Genomic DNA, 26,204 nt, shown 5'->3' with positions numbered 1-26,204 from the left:
AAGGAAGGAAGGAAGGAAGTTAATAAATGTTAATAAACATGTCCTGTGTGGCAAACTTGTGCTTGTATTTCGCTGTGTTGGGGTTTTGTCGGCTGGAGCGTCCTCTGATGGCCACAATGGGTTTAAGAAAGATGCAGTCTTCTTACATTGGGCTTTGAAAGTTTGATATTGTTTGGATTACTTTTCTTCTAATTTAAAGACCATCAGGCCAAATGGTGGAGCAATCCACTTAACAATTTTAGGTTGCAACCGAATCCTACTGAATTTTTTTACATGAAACATAAGCATTTATTACTCACCTTTTTTTAGATTTTGATTTTCTATAATTAGACTGTCTGAAAGAAAAAAAACAGTTTTGGTATTCAGAAACATGTATTGTAAATCATTTGTTTCAAAGGTATAATTTAAAAAAGAGCTGTATCGTTTTCATATTTCTTGGTCTTGATTTTGCTGGCATACAAAGCTTGTGCTGTCTCCTGTCATCGTTTTTAATGTTCAAGATTGTAGTTGATTAATTTCAAATTTAATTTAATTGTCATCAGATGCTCCAAGATATTTTGTTTTTTGAAGTCATGAAGCAGCCAGGAATTACATTTTATTGCTTTTTTCCTCTTTAATTCTTTTTTTCTTCTGTTTTGCTGTGCTTTTTTCTTCACTAAAACAATGCTGAGTGTTTGAGTTGGAGAGGCTAAAGGGGGGTTCACTGCTATTTAAACTGAAATGTGAGTACAACGTGACAAGAAAAAATGATAATAGAAATACAGACGTGGACAGATTTGTTGGTGCCCTTACAGCTCACTGAAAAAGTGCCGTATTCCTCCTGAAAAGTAATTCAATTGTCCTGTGTGTACTTACATGCCTTTGATACATCATTGAGTAAAGCAAAGCAAGTGTGAAAAGAAACAAAGTATGGCTTATTCTATAAAAATATTTTAAAATGGCCTGGACACAATTATTGGTACCCCTAGAAAATATAATAAATGTTTTTTATTTAATTAGTATCACACAATTAATCACTCTGCTGTTTGGAATCATCATGTGACTCACACTGAACATGGACCAGAGAAAGCAAAGGAAAGAGTTGCCGGAGGAGAATGGTAGACAAAAAACCAAGGATAACTTTCAATATAAGATACGAGCTGAACTCCAAGGTCAAGGTCCATCATTCTCTGATTGCACCATCTGTTGTTTTTTGCCTGACCAGGGGCTCAATGGAAAAAGACCCAGGAGGACCCCACTGTTGAAACAAAAATATAAAAAGCCAGACTGGAATTTGCCAAAATGAAAATCGCCAAGCCACAATGCTTCTGGGAGAATTTCCTTTGGACAAATGAGATAAAACCGGAGCTTTTTGGCAAGTCACATCAATAATGAAGTTTTCAAAGAAAAACTGTTTAACATGAAAGAGGCTCAGTCAGTTTTGTGGGTGCTTTGCTGCATTTGCCACAGGATGTCTTCCGTCTGTGCAGGGAAAAATGAAATCTGAAGATCATCAATACATTCTGGAGTGAAACATACTGCCCAGTGTCAGAAAGCTCTGTCATACTTGCAGGTCATGGATCCTCCAACACGATAATGACCCAAAAAACACAGCTAAACATACCAGAGAATGGCCAAGAACAAAACTTTGGACTATTGTGAAGTGGCCTTTAATGATTTGAATCATATCAAACATCTATGGAAAAAACTGAATCATGCAGTTTGGAGAAGAGACCCTTCAAACCTGACACAGTTGGAGCAGTTTGCTGAGGAAGAGTGGGAAAGACAATCTACAGACAGGTGCAGATGTCTCATTGAGAGCTACAGGAACTGCTTGTTTGCATTGATTCTTCTTTATAGATTTTACAACAAAATATTAGGTTAAGGTTCGCATCATTTTCATCATTGCCATTTCCATTTGTATAATTATTTGAACTATTTTATGAATTCAAACCTTTAAAGCAAAGTCTGATTATTGTTAAATACAGAATAAACAATTTTGGCTGACAGTTACTTTTGTCAGTTTCAAGTTATTTCAGAGACAATTGTGTGATCTTCTTTTTCCGTGCAGGGGACACCAACAAATTTGTCCACGTCTTTGTTATTTAATTGAACTAGGCTCGAGGAAACAGTTTCCATTCCCAAAGTTTAGGATGCCTTAATCCATCCCATCCTTCTGGGGTACTTGCTGGCATTGCCCTCAACTCTCACTCTTCAACTTACAGGTTGTAAGCAAAATGGAATGGAGGTGCACACAGCTTTTTAAGACTGTGCTGATCTCTGCTACATAGGTCACAGGTTTTTGCTGGTGAATCACTGACTTGGATTCAGGATTTGGTTTTGGTGTACCTGTTCTAGATCAAGTTCTCCTATCTATCTCTTCCAAATGCATCAACTTTCCATAGGAACCCCATTCTGGAGCACATATCTCCAACTATGAGGATCCTTCAGACACATAAACCCACTTCAAACATGCTAAGGTCACAATCCTAGTAGAGGACTAAACAAACCAAATAACTGAAATACTTAGAAGTTGTCTTAAATCTTCACATTCTAGACATAGAAGACAGGAAATAATTAGTTATATGTTATAATTATTACAATCACAATATAACTGACTCACTGAAAGAAAGAAACACTTTGAGTATTTATGAAAGAAAATTTTTGATTCAAAGGAATTATTTAATAATAATTATTATATTTGTATAATTATTCTTTTTGTAGCTATTGATTTTTCTGCATATTGAGCTTGTGCTGCCTGCTGTATTCTTTTTTGATGATTGAGGATGTACTTGATTCATTCCAAGTGTAATTTTATTGTCAACAGATGCTCCAAGTAACTTTTTCTTTTTTTTTAGTTTTTTTTCAGTTACGAAGGAGACTATCTTTATTTTTACTGCTTAATGGATGTATTTTGGCAGTGTTCTCTTTCTTCAATAAAATAATGTTGAATTTTTGATTAGGAGATGCTAAATTGGGCTTCATTGCTAGTTAAACTGGAAACGTTAGTACATCTTGGAAAGGAAAAGATATAAAAAAAAAAGATTTGTAAGTGACACTATTTTATTCAAAAATACACTAAAATTATAAAAATACATTTTTCATGGTAGTAAGATTTTGTTGCTAATATGTGACTAAAAATAAAATCTTGGGGTGCCCATAAAACAATTAATTTAATTCAATTAAAAAGCATAGATTCATTAAAGTGAAATTTCTAACCAACTTAACTATGGAAAGAAAATGGCACATCATATAAAAGTTGATTAAAGTATTGAGGATAATAGTTAACCTAACACGTTTTGATAAATATCCATATAGAAATAACTATTAATTTTGATCCCATTCACTTTATTCACTTCATTGTCACAGAAATTATTAAAAGAAACTAACCTAATAGTCTGCACTGGGCCTGATATTCAAACTTCATTTGTTTTTAGGTAACATAACTCTGTGATGGCCAGTATGATTTTCTGAGCTGCGGTGTGCTGGGCTTTCAAGAAAGGCCCACTGAACCAACAAGCTAATTAAAAGGGCAAGTTCAGTTAGAGGACACATTCTGGACCCCCTGGAGGTCGTAGCAAAGGAGAGAATTAAAACAAAACTGATTGCCATTATGATTAATGCTGCACATTAGACACACTAACTCTGAGTACTTTCAGCCAACAAATTATTCAGAAGAAGTGTGTCAAAGAACGTTGCTGGAGCTCCTTTATACCAACAGCAATACTCTTGTATAAATGCTGCCCTGTAACTATGACAGCCAAGTCAGAAGTTTTCTTTCTTTTTAATTTTCTTGCTTTATAGTCATTATGGTGTGTGTGTATAATTTACTTATTTGCTTACTTACTTATCTACCTACTTATATGTTTATTTATTATTTTAAAGAGCTTCTGTAAAAAGTCAGATTTCCCCCTAGAGACACATGAAGATCTATCTATCTATCTATCTATCTATCTATCTATCTATCTATCTATCTATCTATCTATCTATCTATCTATCTATCTATCTATCTATCTATCTATCTATCTATCTATCTATCTATCTATCTATCTATCTATCTATCTATCTATCGAATGGGCATCTGGAAGTACAATGCATAGAATGTAGTGACAAGCATGTAGGAGCAGGTGTATTTTGAACCTTGCAAACAGAGGTGAGTCTTGTATTTCTGATGTTTCATGTTTTACATACTAAAATGAAAAAGAGAAAAATAGTGCCATGGCTGTGGGTGAAATCACTGTACCTATTAACCTATAGTAGAGCACTGACTCTGTCAGGTAGCACTGGGGCTTTAGACCTCACAAACAGTGGTCTTGTGTTTTACATACCATAACAGAATGGAACAAGAATGGAATAGAAATAAAGGGCTGAGACTGCTGCTGAACTTCTCATACCTGGTAACACTTTGTATGGCACCTGCTCTATCAGTCAGCATACAATTAGCTGTCAGGAAAAGGGGAAAGCACAAATGTTCTGGACAGTCGGCATGTGACCGCTAAATGTGACATAGCCTATGAAATCATAGCAGCTATCTTATTTAACACTGATGCACAAACTCCATCATTTCTCCCAAACACCACACACACATACAATAAAAATATTTAGAAACTGCATTAAAATAATTTAAGCCAGCATAAGTGAATGGCCATAGAAATATCTTGAATTTATGCTTGTACTGCAGGCAGGAAATACACCATAACATATCTATCAGTAACTAAAAGTATCTCTACAACTGCAAAGTAGGTGAAAGTAAAAAGTAAATCATAACATGTATTCAATCAAATTTACAAGATTTGTTTATGAAATATGTACTTTTTTAGCATTTCTGCGGAAAGTATTCAATTTATCTAATATAAAGAAATCACATTTAAACTAAGATTAAGGTGTAAGTTGTTACAAGAAAGTACACAGAATATTATTAAAATGAAAAGGATTTGAATATGAATCTGTTAGTACACGATGATAATAAATCAAACAATACTTATTACACTTCATGGACAGTGGAAAGCATTTCATTACATATAGCGGTATTCTGCAATTTTATTAAGATGATTCAAAGGTGGTTCATTTAAAATTTGTATCAAACTCTAAAGTTAGTTTTGCCTCATCATAAAGTGGATTTAAATAAATGCCTACCAACAAGAAACAATAAAAGTTATTGATTGTTTTTACTCATTCAAACATGGCATCTTCAATCATTCTCCTTCTACCATCTTCTATAGAGAAACGACTTTGCATATCTTATAGAATAAATTGTACTTCATTCTGTTTTGCAGTGGCTTGGCTATATGCCATATTTTATGGGAATGTTTCCCCCCATTTCCTGAGTAATTTTCTCATAATGCATGTAAATGGCATGCTGCAAAAGACACATAACGCTGAGTGTTGATTGGTATTGCAAACTTGCAATGTAGACGTACAATAGCCCTGGCTTTTTAAAAATGTCATTGCTTTGATAAAAAAACATGTCATCAGTTCATTTCAAATTTGTGAGAAGATTATCTGACTCAAAAAATTTCCAATGTCCATTAAGTCAGCTGCACCTACATGGAGCTGCAAAGTGGCGGCTCCGAGCTACATAGATACTAGACCCTCCACTACAGTGTGCTTATCCAACAAATGCATAACTTCAGCCTAGCTGATCGGGTGGCTTGCCTTCAGCCACAGTGCAGCTCTGCTGCCTGATAGGAAATGTGGTCCCCTCATTTGCATAGCTACATGGCTGCAGATGGGACAAAAATGAAAGGAAATAAGATTTTATATAAATTAAACAGCATTTTTCCTGGCTCAATTGTGCAGATTTAACTACTATTAATGGCATAAATCTGAGATTCTTTTTGTGAAGGAAAACAAATTTAGTTTCCCTCATATGGGAGGTTCTGGGAAACTTTACTGGTCACATTTTTACCATCACGAATGAGGAATTTGCCAAATAAAAGCAAATTTTCTCAGTTTTTTCTAGTTTGCAATTTGGTCTTTTTTTCATTTTTTTTAAAAAGACACTGTAGAATTATTTAAGTGTTCATTTCTTAAATAACATCATACTCATAAATCTGATGTCTATGTCTTTCGCAGAGGAGATGCTGCTGCCTTCATTTGGTGTGACTTTACTTATTTCATTCAAATTGTTTATTTTTTTCAATAAACATTTCTTTTCCGATAAAAAAAAAGGTTTGAATTTTTTGAAGTACTTACTTTTAGCATAGATGCAGTAAATAAGCAATGAGGCTACTGTTATCACTGTTGGAAAGGAGACAAAAATAAACTATCAGTAAAATGAATGAAAGCATGTAAAATATTAGGGATCTGCATATGAATGATCTAAAGAATTTGGAGGAAATGCTCCACCCAAAACATATTTTTAATATTTTACTTTCCTCATATACTTTGTAGGGTTGGGGGAGAGGGGGAGAAAAATTTTTAATCTCATGTGCAAAACACATGCTTTTGTTGTAAAATATTGTTAAATAATTACTTCCTGACTATTCAGTGCTCATTATAAAAAGTAACCTAAAGCCTCATGGGATTGCCTTTTTGAACTGAAGACCGGACTTTTGACCAATGAATGGCACAAAGAAAATTTTATATACTCCAAAAAAGAATAGTTTTGTATACAAGAAATTTCATTGCATATAAAGTATAATGATAAACTGGAAAATTTTGATTATGATGATTAAACTGAGTTTGCAGTAAAGATTTTAACAATATTGGAACAATGACAGGTGGATTATATGATAGGAGTAATTGCAGATTGCTCTTTACAAGTTGACGTTGTGTACTGCTGTTTGGCTTAAGTCCCATTCTGTCAAGAATTTTGTCATCTTTTTTTCATGAAAACATAACATTAACTAATTTTTCCTGTTTGGGTAGATTATTCCTTTAAATTTTTTAGATTAATTAACTACTAATTTAATTTTTTTAGACAGGGCTATCTGCTGGGAGATGGAGTGGCAATGCTCTACTTGTCCTTAAGGCAAAGATACCCTGAAAGTAACTTTTCATTATTTTTATTATTTTTTAAAGAACAATATATACAAAAAAAGCCAAACACAGCTCTTTAAATCTGGCAAAACCTGTCTACCTATATCTGCACTACTGTTGTGAAAGTCCAACCACAAAAAATAATGGAAGTGGCGCAGGCTTCAAGAAACCCACACCAAAACGCCACACCTCGTGTTATATCTGGTCTGGGCCTACTGGATAGGCCTCATCCCCAGGCAGCCCACACCCAAATTTAAAAGGCAGGCTTTCTGGCAGAGATCCAAAAACATACTATGCCTTTTACAGTTCAATGAACTTCAGAACGTTCATTCAAAAAGAGAGGATAACTATACACCTCCAAGTATATCATCAATAATACAGTTTCAGTAAAATTTACAAAAATGTATTAAGTGTAAAGAAAAGGAAAGATAAGTTCAAAACATCCATGGCATGAAAAATAAACAAAAAAAGGAAAAAAGAGGTTTTCATGGAAGGTAACCTAAATCAATAACAAAGCTACTCCGCTATACAGAAGGCAATCCACAAAACCAAAAAAATAACAAACCAAAATAATTCTCACAAAGATGTGATTACCACCATTCTAATGCCATTTTGAAGAACCTTGAATCTCAGCCAGAATATACACGTTGAAGGTGGTCCTTTTACATTTTTATTGGACAGTTTCAAAGCCTGCATTTCTTAAAGACAATAAAATTCTTAAACCTCAGACTTATGCCTTCCCCAGAGGAGGAACTGCTAGAAGTATCTCTTAAGACTTATTTCTGTAACTGAGGTCACCAAAACTGTTGAAAAACTCATTGCTTTCACCCAGGAAAACATTATTTTTGGGTACTGGAATGGATGCATACCAATCTTTAATGGTAGAAGGGATGCTGGCGCACATCTATATATATATAATTCTCTAAGCCGCCGCCAGAGCGGCACGACACCCATGAAAGCATGCAGGAAGGAGCCATATATAGATTCTCTAAGCCGCCGCCAGAGAGGGCAAGACACCTATGAAAGCACGCAGGAAGAAGCCACACCCACCAACTCTAAGACCATTGGATATGACGAAAACTCGCACAGCCACGCCCACCAACTCGGACGCGACGCTTCGGAAAACATGCTGTCATTTCTGTTTGTCTGTGCTACAGTCCACATGCAACTCTAAGCCACGTTGACTTTTCATTAGTCAACCTCAGTGGAACCTTGGTTCACACAGAGGCAGCGCCAGAGAGAGACAGAGGCACACACACAGGCAGCGCAAGAGAGAGAGCCGCGCACACACACAGGCAGCGCCAGAGAGAGACAGAGGCACACACGCAGGCAGCGCGAGAGAGAGAGCCGCGCACACTCACAGGCAGCGTCAGAGAGAGAGCCGCGCACACACACAGGCAGAGCCAGAGAGAGAGCCGTGCACACACACAGGCAGCGCCAGTGAGAGACAGATGCACACACACAGGCAGCGCGAGAGAGAGACAGAGGAACACACAGGCAGCGCGAGAGAGAGGGGGCTGGACACATAAGGTAGGAAGGCAGTTAAAGAATGCACTGGGCTTGATTTTGTTTTCACTTCTGTTTACAGCGATCGGTTCGTAGTGTGCATTGTTGCAATGTTACTTTTCTTGGTGGTTTATTAAATTACGGATTTTTTCATATGTTCATTTTTTTCCCTGTGCTTAAAACTCATTAAAAAAAAAGTGATTTTCGCCAGCGGTTGGTAGCGCTATAGCGCAAACTATTGCAGTGTTAGTTTTCTCTGTTGTTCAAAGTTTTCTCAGTGTTATTCAATGTTTTTACATTTAGTTTACTATTACGCTTTGCATTCTATGGTTTAATCTATATATATAATTCACTAAGCCGCCGACAAGTAGACACCCATGGAAAGCACGCAAGACAGCCACGCCCACCGTGTAAAACAGTTTGTGAGGGGTATCCCATAGGATCCTTAAAACAATCCTTTAAAACTGAGGTTAAAACACAATGAAGGAAGCAGTCTTTAAAAACCAATAAGCCCTGTGCCTCTTTTTCATTAGCGCCTCACCTGCTTCACCAATGCAGGCCCTGTAACAGTCGAGACGCTCTCTCTGCAGCTGACCTTCTCTGTGCCTGACTCCACTACTGTCAGTCGCCTGATTAAAAATGGCCTTTTGAAGGGGAGCTATGGACCCGCTATACAACAGGAACACATTGCCTTCGAACCTGCTCTCGCTCACTCTAACGTACCGGCTTTCTCTCTTTCCTCACTCACTCACACACTGCACAGGGGAGAAATGCCCACAGCACGACTCCACCCGGAAACCGTTTCAGCCACACTTCCACGCCCCTCGCTACGCTGTGAGTGCGATGATTATTTATTTAAAAATGGCCTTTTGAAGGGGAGCTGTGCACCCGCTATACCACAAGATCACCTGTGACTTTGCCTTCACATTGTTTTCCTTTTATTTCTGATCCCGTCGAGCAGATCAGACACACAGGCAAACAACACTGAATAATCAATAGCTGCAACTACTTTGCCCGCCCCAACTCCTCACCTGAGTCGGTTTTGTCTGTGTTCAGCAGTTTTTCCCAAACTCGGTCCTGGTGAACCCCTGTGGATGCAGGGTTTTGTTCCAACCAGATTCCTAATCATTAATGCCGGTGAAACTCATCAGGGATAAGTCGGTTTTTCAAACGCAGCCGTGTAGCAGATTAGTCTAGCGGGATGTAATAATCTGAGATGAATGCGCGCCTCCGCGCCGAATGAAAAGTCAATGTATATTAAGTCTACAAAACATGATCAGCAAGTCTTTGATAGGCTGCAACAAAATGATAAAAGAACAGGCGCATTTTTTTCTCACAAGCTGGGTGGGTGGGTGTTAGTTAGTTAATTAGTTACTCGAAGGATTTCAAGATTTAATATGCACAAGCGGTAACACTGCAAAAGCAGCCCAAACCAGAAAAGACGGCTGGTAAAAAGTGGCCGACAAATTAAACGCGTATGCATTGTACTTACTGAAAGCAGCGTTACGGATTTTGCAAATGTTCATTTTTTCCCTCTGCTTAAAAAACATTAAAAAAGTGGCGTGATTATGCTACGCCGCAGGTTGGTATGCAGCGTGTAAAACAATTTGTTTGTCACGGATAATTTGCCTTTTACTTTAACACGAAGACAATTTCCTGTTAGATTTGCCTTTGTGATGACAATTAATAAGGCACAGGGCCAAACTTTCAAAAAGATTTGCATGTATCTGCCAAAACCAGTTTTCAGTCACAGACAGTTGTATGTTGCTCTCTCCAGAGTTCCATCTTTTCATTCACTTACTGGTATGCCTGCAGGAACACGTACAGCGAGCGAGAGAGAGCGAGCGACACACACACACACACACACACACATACAGGTGCGCACGAGAGAGAGAGAGCGCTGGACGCATAAGAATAATAATACTTCATTACATTGATATACCGGTGTTTTCAGTATTCAAAGCGCTATCCACACAGGGAGAAACCCAGGAAGCGAACCCAAAATCTTCCACAGTCTCCTTACTGCAAAGCAGCAACACTACCATTGCGCTACAAGGCAGTTAAAGAATGCACCGGGCTCGATTTTGTTTGCACTTCTGTTTACAGCGATCGGATCATAGCGTGCATTATTGCAATGTTACTTTTCTTGGTGGCTTATTACATTACGGATGTTTCACATGTTCATTTTTTTCCCTGTGCTTAAAAGACATTAAAAAAGTGTTTCTCAACTGTGACTCCGGAACAACTCAGTACGCAAGCTATATTAAGCGTCAACAATGAAGACTCGCTACACCTTAATGAACAAGTGCTGAAACTTATCCCTACCAACAAAGTAACTTTCACCAGCATGGCCTCCATCGTCACAGATGATCCCACTTTCAGTCACGGACAATTGTATGTTGCTCTCTCCAGAGGTCCATCTTTTCATTCACTCACAGTGGTATCCACAAACCCACCCCATTTGGACAACTGTGTCGTTCAGGAAGTGTTCACCCATCAATACATAATTATGTGGCGTATGCTACAGTATATTGCTGCTTCTCCTCCCTGTTCACAACACTTTTCATTGAAATTCATGTTAACCTTGCATATTTTGCACTTCTTTCACTTTCTCTTACTGTATGTATAGTTCATGGATGCAATTGACTTGAATTGTAGTGAATTTGGATTTGTGGACTTTGCCTATGCCTTGACTGGGTTTGCAGCCTCAGGGACAAATGAATCTTTTTATGATTATGACTGTTCACTGGACGAGGCTTTCTTTTGAATGCCCGCTCTTGCCTGATTTAAGAACGTTTTCTTTGCACCATAGAGATCTAGGAGCTGGGATTGTTCTGTCTCCTTGATTATAATGGATATGCTGGATTGCTACGGATTCCTTCTATATGTCTGGGAATGACTGAGAAATGATCTAGGGCCTCATGTATATCACTGTGCATAGAATTCACACTAAAACAGAAATGTGCCATATGCACAAAAAAATTTAGATGCATGAAACTGTGCATAAGCAAAGTTCTATGCACTTCCCTTTTATAAGGCACACGCCTATAGCCCTATCCTGACTAATCCCAGAAATTTGCATATTTAAATATGTGCTCTCTTCTATTGAACTGAAATGAATTCCTTTATTGTTACTGTATGGTACAATGAGATTCTATATGCAACTCCTCCAAAAACTTATTTTCCTATAAAATGACAAAAAAAAATAATAATACAATAAAAAACAATTAAAAATATACAGTATGAAAGCATAAGTACAATATGCATGTACATACAGTAGTGCAGATAGTTCAAATGGTTCATAAAGTGGCTGAGGCTGTGCAAAATTACAGTTGTAATGAAAGTTTTCAGTGAGGTAATTGTAATTATAAGTACAAACTGTTCTACTGGGAGCACTTGATGGACTGGTCGAGTGCAGTTATATTTATAACTGTTTTTGAGCCTCAAGGTCTGTGCAGGAAAGGCTCTGAAGTGTTTGCCGGATGGGAGAAGTTCAAATAGACAGTGGCATGGGTGAGTGGAATCCATGTAGATGCTAGTAGTTTTTCTGAGGCAGCGTGTGCTATAAATGTCCTCCAGGGCTGGAAGCTGTATCCTCTGCTGTAAACTATAGGCACAGCCTGTGCAGCTGTGATATCACACACAAATGCAATAAACAGGTTAAAATACTTTCAGTTTTGCACGAAGAGTAACAACACTAAAGCAGATATAGTATTTGGAATAGTTTGGCAATTCCAATGCACATTATATTGTATTGTTACAGAATGATTACAATCAAGTGCTTTAAATTTGTTAACAGTATGCAATTAGTTTTGGTGTATTTAATACAGCCCATGTCATGGATGTGAATCTAAAATATTTGAGGAGTAAACCTCAAGACAATGATTATATTTTATATTATGTACTGTACATTAAAGAACCATCAATATCAAATCAAATAAATAAACTGGACACTGCAGCTGCATGAATAAAAAAAAAATCGAGTATGTGTTCAGGTAAAGTACCACTCCCAGTTAATGGAAATAGCCCAGAATTTGTTAGAAATCTATGTTTTGTATCTAATACAGTGCTTGTATGCAAAATTTCATTGACCTACAGTAAGTGAAAGCGTACTCAAGTTATCATATTTACATACACACAGACACACAGACATAATTCCAAAAATTATATTTTTGGACTCAAGGAAGTCTAAAATGTTGAGATTCATTAAAATCTTGAAATCAAATTTTTGGAGGATTTCAATGCTTTCCCTATACTTCGTATACGAGAAATTGAAAAGAAAGACCACAGAAACAGTAGCACTGTTTTGACACTGGGTGCTGCCAGTTTACAATACCGAGCAGAAAGTGTGTATGCATGGTGTGAGGCTGCAGAGAAAATGTGCGTGGCTTTACACCAAGTTTAGTTGTTATACATCTCAAAGTGAGTGTTGAAATGGTCATACACAAATTTTTTGTGCGTATACACCATTTATACATGAGGACGCTAATATTTACGACCACCAGCTGCAGCTATGGGGTGATCAAACCTATAATGTGGTTGTATATTGGAACCTCCGAATTCTGGTGGATATCTTTAAGAGCATCTTGTAATATCTCCTACTATGCTTCTTCTTGATTTTTTGCTGCTTTGCTATCATCACTCATCTATGCCACCCCCCATCTCACCTTCTCTGCTATGCTGTGCTGCTTCTCAGCTACTATTAGATAAGTATTGGCTCTCTGCCATGCTGAAATATCCTCATGATAAACTCCTATATATTAAACAGTTTTTTCCACAGCAAATTGTCTGACTAGAATGTCCTGAAAGACACTGGTATTGTGTGGCGCCTGAAATATTTACATCACAGATCAGGTCACCGCGACCGCTGGGCTATGAATGAAAAGTTCACTGGCAGCATTTGCTCAGTAATACACCATCCTACTCATGGCTTTGGAAATAAGAGTTTCAGTGTGCCAAACTTTCAAAATGCTAAAATAAACTCCAGTCATGGATCTGTGCAAAATGAACTCTTATCAGCTAATATTACATTGTTTAACACAAGATCTCTTAATGGCAAATCATTAGTGCTATCAGAATTAATTACAGACTCCAACCTTAATATATTATGCTTAACAGAAACCTGGGAAAACCAAAACAATTTACATCTCTTACAGAGTCAGCGCCACCCGGATACTTTTACTTCACTGAGGCTTGCAACTCAAGACAAGCCGGAGGAGTCACAGCAATTGTTAGATCAGAGTTAAACATCAAAAGAATCCCAATTGACTGTCCATTGTCTTTCGAGTGTCTGGCTCTTAACCTAATAATGAAATCAGGTTCTGTCTTGCTTATTGTCCTCCATCGTACCTCAAAATACAATTGGTCTTTCTTATCTGATCTGTCTGAACTATTAACACTAGAATTCCAAAGCCTACGGAAAAACTCGTAAATCCAACCCACCTTAAATGTGTCGACAACCACAAGCAGCAAGCACCCTGTTATACCATCATCCCCAGCCCACTGTTGCAGAAAGGGCAAGAAGTTCTCCCAGCTCAAACCTTGATTATCTTGGAGTGAGTTTTAGAGGGGAAATAATAGATCGTTATTTGGATTTCATGTGTGCTCCTTGTCTACAACAATCTATGTAAACACATCGTTAAAACAGAAACATTTTTCATGTTTTAGTAATAAATGACAAAATGTCAACATGAACTGTATAATGTGTGAAGGCTGAAGTCCACATATCAATCAAACACTTTCACAAAAGGTGCAAGTGCAATATGATAGCTTCCTGGTGCCTCTGAGCAGCACTGCGTCGAGGTAATTCTTGGTAGCAAGAACTAATTACATCACTTTTCACTACCAAGATTCTACCAAGAATGGAAAGTTTGGCCCAATCGCTGCACATATCGACTATCAAGAATTGACCACTCACAACCTGTTTCGGCTACCAAGAACTGGCCAATGACAGCTCGGTCGGATACCAAGAATTGGCCAATCATGGCTTGTGCTGGCTACCAAAGTTCGGAAAGGGCGGGCCAGCCTCTTGTCAATTAATATATTCTGCAAAAGCTTGTTCGAGTTGGCTCACACACGCTTTGTGAAAAGCGATCTGATTGGTTCTCGCTACCAAGAATTACCTCGACTCATGGCTGCTTGAAGGCACCACAGAAGCTGTCATAATATACTTGTACCTTTTGTGAAAGTGTATTTGATATGTGGACTTCAGTCTTTACACATTATACAGTTCATGTCGACAATTTGTCATTTATTACTAAAACCTGAAAAATGTTTATGTTTTAACGATGTGTTTATATAGATTGTTGCAGACACGGAACACACATGAAATGCATGTGTTCCACATAACATTCTATTATTTCCCCTCTAAAACTCCAGCACTTCACAACAAGATGGAGTGGGAGAACTTCTTGCCTTTTCTGTGGTGGTGGGGGGATGGTATAGCAGGCTGCTTGCTGCTTGTGTTGGTTGACACATTTACAAGACAAAAGACACTGACGAATAGGTGTGAAGGGATTTAAGGTGGGCCGGGTTTACGAGTTTTTTCATAGGCTTTGGTAATTCTAGTGTTAACCCACTTAAGTTCCCTTTCCCAGACAGTCATTCTTCTTGACAATTTTCACATCAACATTGACATTCTTACATATAAAATGAAAAATGAATTCTCCTTGCTGGACTGTTTTAACTTGGTGCAACATATTGATTTCACTACCCACTCTGGTGGTCATACTGTACATTGGACCTGATCTGCACATCTGACTTATCCAACTCTTATAGCAGTGATCTGGGACTCTCTGACCATAACGTAATACTTTTCACTGTCTCGTTATCTGTCCCTCCTCTTACCTGTAAACATCAAATTTCTTTCACTAACCTTAAAAAAATCTGTGCCTCTATCCTTGCTGGATCCATTTCTGATCTTTTTCTGTGTTCCCTATTCCATCCACACTAGATAGTCTTGCTGACTACTATTACTCAGTCCTTCATTCGGCACTAGATAAAATAGCTCCTTTAATGCATAAGGGGGTTTCCTTTAAGCGTTCAGCTATATGGTATAATTCAGAATTACAGTCTATGAAAGCAGATGGCCAACACCTTGAGAAAATGTCATGTGAGACTGGCCTCACTGTGTATGTCCAGGCTTTTTATGACCATCAAAGGGCTTACAGTGATGCACTAACTGCTGCCAAAAACACAAATTATGGGAGAATAGCAGAAAGTGGTCATGATAACCCAAGGGTTTTGTTCTCTGTAATAAACTACTTCAACCGGCATCTAGCTCAATTACCTCCACAACTGAAGTCTGTGAATAATTCCTTCACTTTTTCCATTATAAAATTAAAAATCTAAATAATTCAACTACGCTGTGACCCTGTAGTTAGGATATAGCGGGTAGGATGATGGATGGATGGATAATTCAACTAACATAAATCCATCATCCATTTATATCTTTCTCTGTCTTCCCACTCCATCCAGCTCGTTTTCTACATTTTCAACAGTCACATCTGCATTTGTTAATGACCTGCTGTGAAAGATGAGGCCAACTACATGTATACTGGACCCCATCCCCACTACACTTCTTAAATCCTGCCTTCATGCCATAATTCCGACTGTTACAACAATAATAAATACATCCTTTGAATCTGGCTTTGTACTAGCCACTTTTAAAATCGCTTCTGTAACCTAAATTTTAAAAAAGCCTGGTCTTAATGCTAACAATCTTCATTTTTGGCCCATCTCTCACTTACCTTTTCCGTCAAAAGTTCTTGAGTGTGTTGTAGCCTCCCAACTCACCAATTACTAAACTTTTAATAAGTTAATGGAACCCTTTTAGTCTGGTTTCAGAATGCAGCACTGATGTGAAAATGCTCTGCTTCGGGTAACTAATGATTTACTTATAGCAGCAAACTCTGGACAAACCAGCATATTAATTCTGATAGACCTCAATGCAGCATTTGACACTGTCAGACATGACATTCTACTGTCCAGAATGGAGAACATCTTGGGTATCTCTGGCACTGCCCTCCAGTGGTTTAAGTCCTATCTGACTAACAGGCTGACTAACAGGCAACAGCAAATCCAGCTCAGCACCTGTCACACAAGGGGTTCCTCAGGGGATTTTTCGCTGCCCTCTGCTCTACTGTATCTGTATTCTTCCCCTTGGCCATATTATTTGTAGCTTTGGACTGGACTATCATTTTTATACAGATGATACTCAACTCGGTTTCAATGTTAAAAGTGAAATTTCATCAGAGCTTTCTCAACTCACAACTTGCTTCAGTGAAATTAAAACCTGCATGTAGCACAATTCTTTAAAATTCAATTTCATCAAAACTGAACTCCTGCAAATTTTCACTAAAGCTCACCTTAAGAAAATGAGGTAATTTTCAGTCAGTCTTGACAAAGATCTCATCAGACTTTCTTCTAATGCAAGGAATCTTGGTGTCATTTTTGATTCCTCCCTTTCTTATTACACCCACATAAACCACATTAAGAAACTTTCTTACTCCCATATCTGTAACATATCCTGTCTTCGCTCTCCTTTCTAATGCTGAGGAACCTGTACATGCTTTTATCACATCCTGCATTGATTGTTGTAACTCCCTACTGACAGACGCCCCTTCTAAACTTATATCATAGCTCCAGTTAAATCAAAACTCTGCTGAAAGTCTCCTTACACGAACCACCATAAGCAAGCACCTAAGCACCCATCCTGCTTCACCTTCACTGACTTCCTGTGACTTACAGGATTGAAAACAAAATTCTATTAATAACCTAAAAGCTTTAAATGGCATTGTACCAAACTGGATCAGTGACCTTCATCACTGTTCTCCTGTTCACCCACTAAGGTCCTCTGATTCTGGCAATCTTGTTGCGCCCCACCCTAAGTTATACTCTGTTGGTGATAGGGCCTTCAGCTGTATAGTGCCGAGATTTTAGAATGATCTCCCAAAATTAATTACATCCAGTGCCTTAATTCATTCTTTTAAAAAACAACTTAAAACTCATATGTTCAGGAAGGCTTTTAACTTAACCTAACATTCTGCCCCTTCTTTCAGTTTACATCTCTGTCCAGATACTCAGGATATAATTTGTGTGTGTGTTATATCACAAATGATATTATTTATTTAGGCTTTACTTTTTAGTATTGAATTTAGTATGTTACTCTGGTTTATTGTTTTTTTCTATTTAATGCTTTGTATATCATGTATTTATTTGTTTAAGTGTTCTATCTAGAAAGTAATTGTATTATTATTATTATTATTATTAGCAATAACAACAATAACAATAATAATAATAATACATTTTATTTAATTGTACATTACTAGAGACTGAAGGACAGATTACAATATAAAACCATAAAACAGTACATTTATGTTAATAAATAAATATAGTAAAACACATCTATTAAAGAATACAATAAAACAAGTAATCAGAACAATTCAGTAGGATAAAATCTATGGCACTGAGAAGGCAATTCTGAAAAGATGAGTTTTAAGATGTATCTTAAACAAACAAAATGGAGTCAAGAGCCTGGATATCACAAGGGAGGCAGTTCCAGAGCCAAGGAGCAGCACAACTGACAGCCTGACCTTCCATTGAAGACAGGGAGAGGCCAGTTCTGAAGGGAGAGCAAGAAGGCCAAAAGTAGAAGAGTAAAGTGAGCAGGCTGGTGTATTATATATATAGTCTTTTAAATAAGTCGGAGCAAATTATGGAGTGCTTAAGTGAGAACAAGAAATGGAAAATTAATAAAGTACTTGACTGGAACCCAATTAATTTTTACAGAAGAGGTGTGGTATGACTATGAGACTTAGTTTGATTCAGCAAGCATGCGGCAGAAGTTTGAACTAACTGCAGCTTGTTTACAAGTTTAGTCAGGATATAATACAATAAATTGGCCTTTACATGACAAATGCATGAACTAGTATCTAAGCTGCTGAGCAATATAGCAGACATGAGGAGCTCAGATTCTCACAGATTTATAATGGTGTTTAATTTTATCTCAGGGATCCCAGGAATGCATCCAGCCTTGACTCAGCCTACACACTGAGATACATAATGGCAGTTCATTCAAAATGAAAAACAATGTATTGAATAATGTATGAAGTAAAAACAATTTAACAAATATGCAGAAACCTACCTAAAACTTGCACAGTGATAACTATTTAAATAAACACAAATACAAATGAAACCCAACGAAACACTAATCATTAAACAATAAAAACTCATGACACAGTCTGAAACACAGTCCAGTTTCACAGATGCAGATGTTGGTGGTGAGTGAAATGAAATCTCCTGTGAAAAGCCTCCTGAATGAAATGTAAAGTTTGTCCTACCATACTTCTGAAATCCAATTGGTGGTTTTACAGAAGATTAGCGCATGTTTCAAATTCAAAATGAATCCACCTCAAATGTAAGACCACAAAAACAAAAGTCACAAGACAAGAACACAAAATAAGTGAATGTGTAATCAGAGAGAGTATCATAATCTGAATTAATTTGTTTTTGTATGCTTCAGATTAACTTGAATTTGCTTAAAATGGGCATATCTGCAATGGCTTTGACCTCTCCTCTCTTGGTGTAAGTCACATGGACTCATTGAAACATCCATCCATCCATCCATTTTCCAACCCGCTGAATCCGAACACAGGGTCACGGGGGTCTGCTGGAGCCAATCCCAGCCAACACAGGGCACAAGGCAGGAACCAATCCCGGGCAGGGTGCCAACCCACCACAACTCATTGAAACAAAGTCTGGAAAAAGTCTGTGACCAGATGATGCCTTCAGGATGTTATTAGTGAATGACATTAGAGATAATATTGAAAGTGACCAATGGATTGATGAAGCAGTTGAATGTGCTGTGAGAATTATATGTAAAGGTGGAGGGAATGTGGCATCTAAGAGCTTGGAACCAGTTCCCAATTTATTTATCTAATTCTCTATTGTCAATTACAGTGTGAAAATTTTGCAGGAGGCTTGCCTAGTGACATGGCAGACTAGTCTGAGTTACTGGATCACCATCAGGAGAAGTACAATATGCATTGAACCAGGAAACCAAAAAACACTTTTTGACACAAACAGAATTTAGTGACTGAAAAAAAAGAGTGACAGAAACTATGTTAATGCATTAGTTAGGAGGGTTGCACAAACTGCTAGTCTCCTTTGATTTTTGTACTGCATTTAATTAATTTTATTCCAACTGTAAGCCAATCTTAGAAAGTTAAAGTTTTGAGTTAAACTCTTATTAATGTTTGCTTTATTTGAATAGAATACAATTTCTTCCATAATCATAGTCAATGGTATAGTCTTTTCCCCCTATAAGTCAGTAAGAGAATCTTCTTGCTATAACTGAGAAACAGTGTGATAATAAGCTCTTCTTGTCTTTAGAACAGGTCCCAGTAAACAGGGACTTGAAAGACCCATTTTCAAGTTAGAAATGGGATAAGCATACAGTTTTCTGACTGCTTTGAAATAGTTCAGAAACGTTTTGAAATGGTTCAGAAATTATAAGTGATTATAAATGATTTAAGATGTAACAAGATTAAGCTTAGAACTAAGTTTTTCTTATTATAATTTTTCCTTTTTTTGCTATTTAAATTTTCTTTCTTGTGTGAACTGTTTTACTTTGAAACTTAACTAAACTTTTAAAAACGAAGATATTTTGTCTGTGGAATCATTTCTGCGCGTCAGGCCTTTGTTGAATCCCATTTTTGAGTTAGAGCTGCTGAATTTTGGAAACTTTGGGGAAAACGCAGCTACACTAACAGTGGCTGTTTTTTGGTCACCAACTTGGCAATTAACTTAAGTGTTTTTCTTTAACCTTTTTGATTTTTCATCTCTTTGAGTCTCAATTTATTTTATTTTAAAACAAAAATTACACTACTCTACATGTCACTAAAATAGTACTGGAAGGTGTTGGCTCCCTGAGACCCTGAACTAAAAATATTAGTTAGAAAATAAATAGACAAATTATCTATAAGAAAAGCATGCATTTTCATCAGTTTTAAAATAAACTCATTATACTCAATTGCAGGTTTGTGGAAAGTGTTTTCTGACTGCATTTCAAGTTCAGCCCTGTTTAAATGTCTATCCATTAAAAAAGCTTAATTTAATTGGGTATTGGAACTTTGTAAACCAGAATGGAAATGTCTGTGTGTTTGGTATAAAACATCATTTGCATAAAAAGTAATCACAGTCATCTCTATAAAAAAAAAAAAAAGTATGATGCTTTTACAAAGTGATGGGTGATTTAAATTCCAGTATAAGAGGAGTTCAATTTTAACTGTTGTTGCTTCAACCCCAAAATACTAATGAGTTCATATATTGTCTAAATTAGTTTAATTACCTATTAGTATCATTAGATTTCAATTTCCCTGAAACCAAAAGAACTTTGCATATTGTAGATAAATTCAGATTGGTATATACTCCTTCTTAATAATGTTTCTTCCATTACACAGAAAAATGAATTAAAAATTCATATTTACAATTTTAACATGTTAGATGAAATGTTTTATTTGGATTTCACAGGTTCCACTGTCTGCAGATCCGGTTTTGAACAGGAAATTGTTCCAATTCAATGAGCTGCTGTTGAAGTGTGATATGACGAGAGTGATTCTCTCTCCAAGATTTAAGTTATATAGGGAGGTGGATCACCCGGATCGCTTGGCTTCGACATCGGCTCATGAATTGGTACATTATTGGTTAAACAAAACGTCTAATTGTATTTAAGGGCTGTCTGAAGGGTTCAATAGATGTTGTGTTGTTTTGTGTTGTGTTGATAGTATGTTTGTTTTCCACTCTCTCATTGATATGCCTTGGTTTAAGGACAATGGTGAGGTTGGGAATTTGTTTTTTGTCCCCCCTTTTTTTTCTGTCCTCCCTCTTTTGTTTCTTTTATTAGAGATCTTTAGATAGCCTTGCCCTTGCCCAAACCCTGAATTTTTTAAATTTAAAAATTGACAATTGATTTGCGATATCTTGTGAGTGCAACGTGCACTCATGAATTCAATGAGTAATAAATTCAAAATTCTTTCAAATAAAATAAAAAGAAGCTCAAAGTAGCTGTGAAGGTTATCTACATAGAATATTATACCTATAATTAACTGTATTTTTAGAATTTTTATTTATTATAATATTTTTAATCAATTCATGATAATATTTAATAATTTAATATGAATATATATTTATATAATGTTATAATAATTAATTGTTTAACATTGGGTAAGAATTGAATGTAACTAAAGGATTTACTAAATATTGCTTCAAGCCTAGACATGTGAGGTTGTTGCCTCGTCTTAGAGGAGACACCAAGATAGTTGCTAAGGGTAAAATGAAGTGGGTGAGTAACAAACACAACTCTAGAAAGCGGAAATAAACTAATGGGAAAGCCCAAACACCCCTCCTATGAAGTGGTGCTAAAATCAATGGAAGAGTCCGCAGATCACCTCTATTTACAAGACAATATTCAGATTAATGGGAGAGTCAAAAGGAATTCAGATGATACTGATGGCTCTCGTGATTGGTTGAAGCTCTGCATATTATGCATATTAAGAGTCAGATGATGTGATGTATTAGATGAGGTAATGTAACAGAAAAGCATAAAAGCAGATGAATTGTTTTATTGATTGATCACTCCATGGACTGAGACATTTGTGCATACCTGTGTTCAAATAAAGAATTGCTCTGCATTTTCATCTGGTCTCCATGACTGACTTCTTTGAAAACAGAGGAAAGTTTTTCCACTACATATTTTATTGTACTTTCAAGCATCATATATGATGCACAAGAACCAAAAGATACCAGAAGCTTTTATGTATAGTGAGTTGACCATCAGACATCTCCCTAAGGGTAAACCAACGATGCGCTATAAAGATGTCTGCAGACATGACCTGAAACTCGCAGGCATTGACCCCATGAGCTGGGAACTTCTTGCAGATGACCAGGGTGTCTCGTGACACGCTGTTTGAGAAGGAGTCGAAAAGGGCAAGGAAGAGCGCAATCAACAGCTGGAGGACAGAAGACAACACATAAAACGGAGACAGCAAACCCAGACCTCTGATAACACATTAAATGTTTGCTGCCACACCAGGATTGGGTTCCTGATCCACTTCAGATGCTGCTTGCAACAGGACTGATCAAGACTATCCAGGGTGCTACCATTATCATTCAAGATAGAAGGATGCCAAAGTGATATGATTCAGTTAATGAGAACTTGTGAACTGCTCAGTCACTACACATAAAATACTAATAAATTGTATTTATTATAAATAACTTTTTTCAGCTTGACTCTTTTAGTTTTAGCTTGCTTTTATTTTGATCTAGTTAAACTCAAACAAAGTATTATTACAGATTAAAAGATCACATCTTAGGTTTTAATATCCTTTCTGCATTTACATGCTGGCTGTAGCTCACTATATTGATACAGTGCAAAGTAATTTATTTGTATACTCTGGAGTTTAAAAATATATTTAAAATGCTCATATACAATAAATAATAATATTATTTGGGATATTTATATATTACGAGCTGTATATACCCGGCGTTGCCCGGGGCAGAAGTAACCTAATCGGTCAAACACTTACATATATACCAAAGTAAACCTAATTGGTCAAACAGTTACATATATAAAAAAAGCGAACCTAATCGGATAAACAGCTTCATATATACAGAAGCGAACCTAATCGGACAAACAGCTAATCTATATACATAAGCAAACCTAATTGGTCAAACAGTTACATAAATACAAAAGCAAACCTAATCGATGAAACAGCTTCATATATACAGAAGCGAACCTAATTGGTCAAACAGTTATGCATGTGCAGAATAATTTTACAAAGATTATGCGTGTTAACAATCATTAAAAAGAAAAGATTGAGGAACTCTTCTTCTATATGTGATGAAGCTGGATGAAGCTGACTTGACGAAGACGTAGGTGGCATAGATTGATTTTTCTAAAACAGAAGAAAAAAATGAGTATCTATTATTATTTTAAATTAGAATGAAAATGAGAACCTTGATTAGAGATAGATTATCCGTATTAAAATATGTGCATGAATAAACTTTTGCTAACTCTCTAGCAAAACTTTATTCATACAAATTGGCATGGGATGGCTTTGTGAAAAAGTAAAAATTAGATAAAAATAAATTGAGAATGCGTACTTCGATTTGACTGAGATTATCTGTAATGATGAAAAAAAAGTTTACTATGTTTTTTTTTCCATACGGGAAGGATGTAAAACCTTACATAGGCACCCTTCAGCCCGTACTGAAGGGCAGTGTCAGATTCTTACTGACTAAAAAACACCCTTTTTATTCCACAGCTACCCCAAAAACCACTATTAGGCATTACTTTGGGGTGGCAGTAGTTTAGTTATGAAACAGCTGGGTCCTGAAAAAAATCTGTCTTATTAGTGGCTTCATCACATATAGAAGAACAGTTCCTCAATCTTTTCTTTTTAATGATTGTTAACACGCATAATGTTTGTAAAATCATTCTGCACATGCATAACTGTTTGACCAATTAGGTTCGCTTCTGTATATATGAAGCTGTTTGATCGATTAGGTTTGCTTTTGTATTTATGTAACTGTTTGACCAATTAGGTTTGCTTATGTATATAGATTAGCTGTTTGTCCGATTAGGTTCGGTTTTTTTATATATGTAACTGTTTGACCGATTAGGTTACTTCTGCCCCGGGCAACGGCGGGTATATACAGCTCGTATATATATATATATATATATATATATATATATATATATATATATAGCAAAATACCCGCGCTTCGCAGCGGAGAAGTAGTGTGTTAAAGAGGTTATGAAAAAAAAGGAAACATTTTAAAAATAACGTAACATGATTGTCAATGTAATTGTGTTGTCATTGTTATAACTGTTGCTGTCTTTTATATATATATATATATATATATATATATATATATATATATATATATATATATATATTATATATATAATATACACACACACATAAACATTTATATACATATACATATATATACATATCTACATATACACATGTACATATATATACACACACATACATAAACACACACATAAGACTTACTGAGTGAAACGGGCTTTCATTGACAATCATGTTACGTTATTTTTAAAATGTTTCCTTTTTTTTTCATAACCTCTTTAACACATTACTTCTCCGCTGCGAAGCGCGGGTATTTTGCTAGTATATATATATATATATATATACATATACACACATACATGCAGTTTTAATAACACAGAAATCAATATAAACATTAACATCATTATCATATGAGAATATGAAGTAATATATAAGAAGCACATTTCATATAAATATAAATTATTAAACAGTAAAATCTTCTTCTGTAATTTGCTACCGTGGCAATTTGTGTGTCTGTCCAGGATTTTAAATGACCTGTAGCTCGCAAACCGTTGCACCTATACACTTGAAATGTGGTACACATATAGTACGTCACGTCTACTATCCGCTTTATGGGTGATGATTGTTTTAGTCTTTTTATCTTTATTTTATTTTATTGTACAATCAAGTCCTATCTGCGCACAGCAGGGCAGCCGTGGGCGGATGCGTATGGTGTATTCACTCCATGTTATCGTGCATTGCGCTGTCAGTGGTATTTTGATAAAAGAATTTGAACAACATATAAGAAGCGTATAAATTATTAAACAGTAAAACATTAACATTTAAGAAGTAAAGTTACATTAAGTACTACTGCTGTGCCTTCGGGTATACCTCATTTTTTGGTGCACCTACCCGAGAACACGCGACATATAACCGAGCGTGGGAGAAGCATGGATTTTAAACACGCGTTGAGTTCATCTGCTGGTCTCCCTCGTGGAATAACTGGTAATGTTTGACTAAAATCTACAGCGAGTAAAACGACATTAGCTCCTATTTTTTTTTTTACGATCTCTGAGATGTTGCTTTTTTCGGTTCAAGGCTTCATAAGCTCTTTTATGTTGTATGGTGTACTTATCCCAAACCATCATCTTTGAATGTTGCAAGACTTTCGCCTTGTATGTAGATCGGGGTAATTACATTCATTGCATTCCTAGTCTGAATCACAATGTGATTGTATGGGTGGTTACCTGGCACTGTAGGGTTGCCACCCGTCCTTTAAAATACGGAATCGTGCTGCGTTTGAGAATGAAATTGCGCGTCCCGTTTTGAATCAATACTGGACGGGATTTATCCCGTATTTTTTTTATCATTTTTTTTTTAAAGCAGCGTCTCATGCAAATCATCCCACACGCATTTTATGAAGATGCCTCCTTTCCTACTTTTGATTGGGTAATATTTGATGTCATCGTTAGTTTGATTGGTGTTTTTAACTGTCCAGTGAGTAGGGCGTGTCTTTCAACCGTAAGCAGATTTTTTGCACTGGTATCACTGACCTCGACGACGGCGACGTTATACGTCAAAAATAAATTACGATAAATGACGATTTTAGCGATACTTTATTACGACGGCGGCTACATAGACACGATCAAATAAAAACAAAAAAAATCAAATAATCATTCTACATTTTCAAAACGTCGAAAAAACGACGGAATGAAAAAAAGGCCCACCCGACGACCCACCCATTCCATTTTTATATATATAGATTTGGGATTTTTTTAATTGTATGTAAAATTTTAATTATGATTTTTCTTTAGATGTAGTGAATTCTGAGCTTATAATTTGGAGGTTTACAGTTCTGAAATGAACAGAATTTGGAATTGCTGA

General features: G+C 36.5%; 1 protein-coding gene and 1 long non-coding RNA gene across 2 annotated transcripts in view; both read right to left on the bottom strand.

The window, feature by feature from the left end:
- LOC114645139 (E3 ubiquitin-protein ligase TRIM39-like) overlaps window positions 1-26,204 on the bottom strand; it is a 220,174-nt gene that overhangs the window by 11,334 nt on the left and 182,636 nt on the right. The window lies entirely within an intron of this gene.
- LOC114669638 (uncharacterized) overlaps window positions 2,506-26,204 on the bottom strand; it is a 41,883-nt gene continuing 18,184 nt past the window's right edge. Inside the window, exons 4-5 of the long non-coding RNA XR_007934059.1 lie at window positions 6,175-6,219; window positions 2,506-2,532 (exon numbers count right to left, since the gene is read on the bottom strand). This is a non-coding gene — a long non-coding RNA (uncharacterized LOC114669638). The remainder of the gene's footprint in view (window positions 2,533-6,174; window positions 6,220-26,204) is intronic.

This window comes from Erpetoichthys calabaricus, chromosome 2 (genome assembly GCF_900747795.2).
Source record: "Erpetoichthys calabaricus chromosome 2, fErpCal1.3, whole genome shotgun sequence".
NCBI lineage: Eukaryota > Metazoa > Chordata > Cladistia > Polypteriformes > Polypteridae > Erpetoichthys > Erpetoichthys calabaricus.
This window is presented reverse-complemented; position numbering and strand designations above follow the sequence as displayed.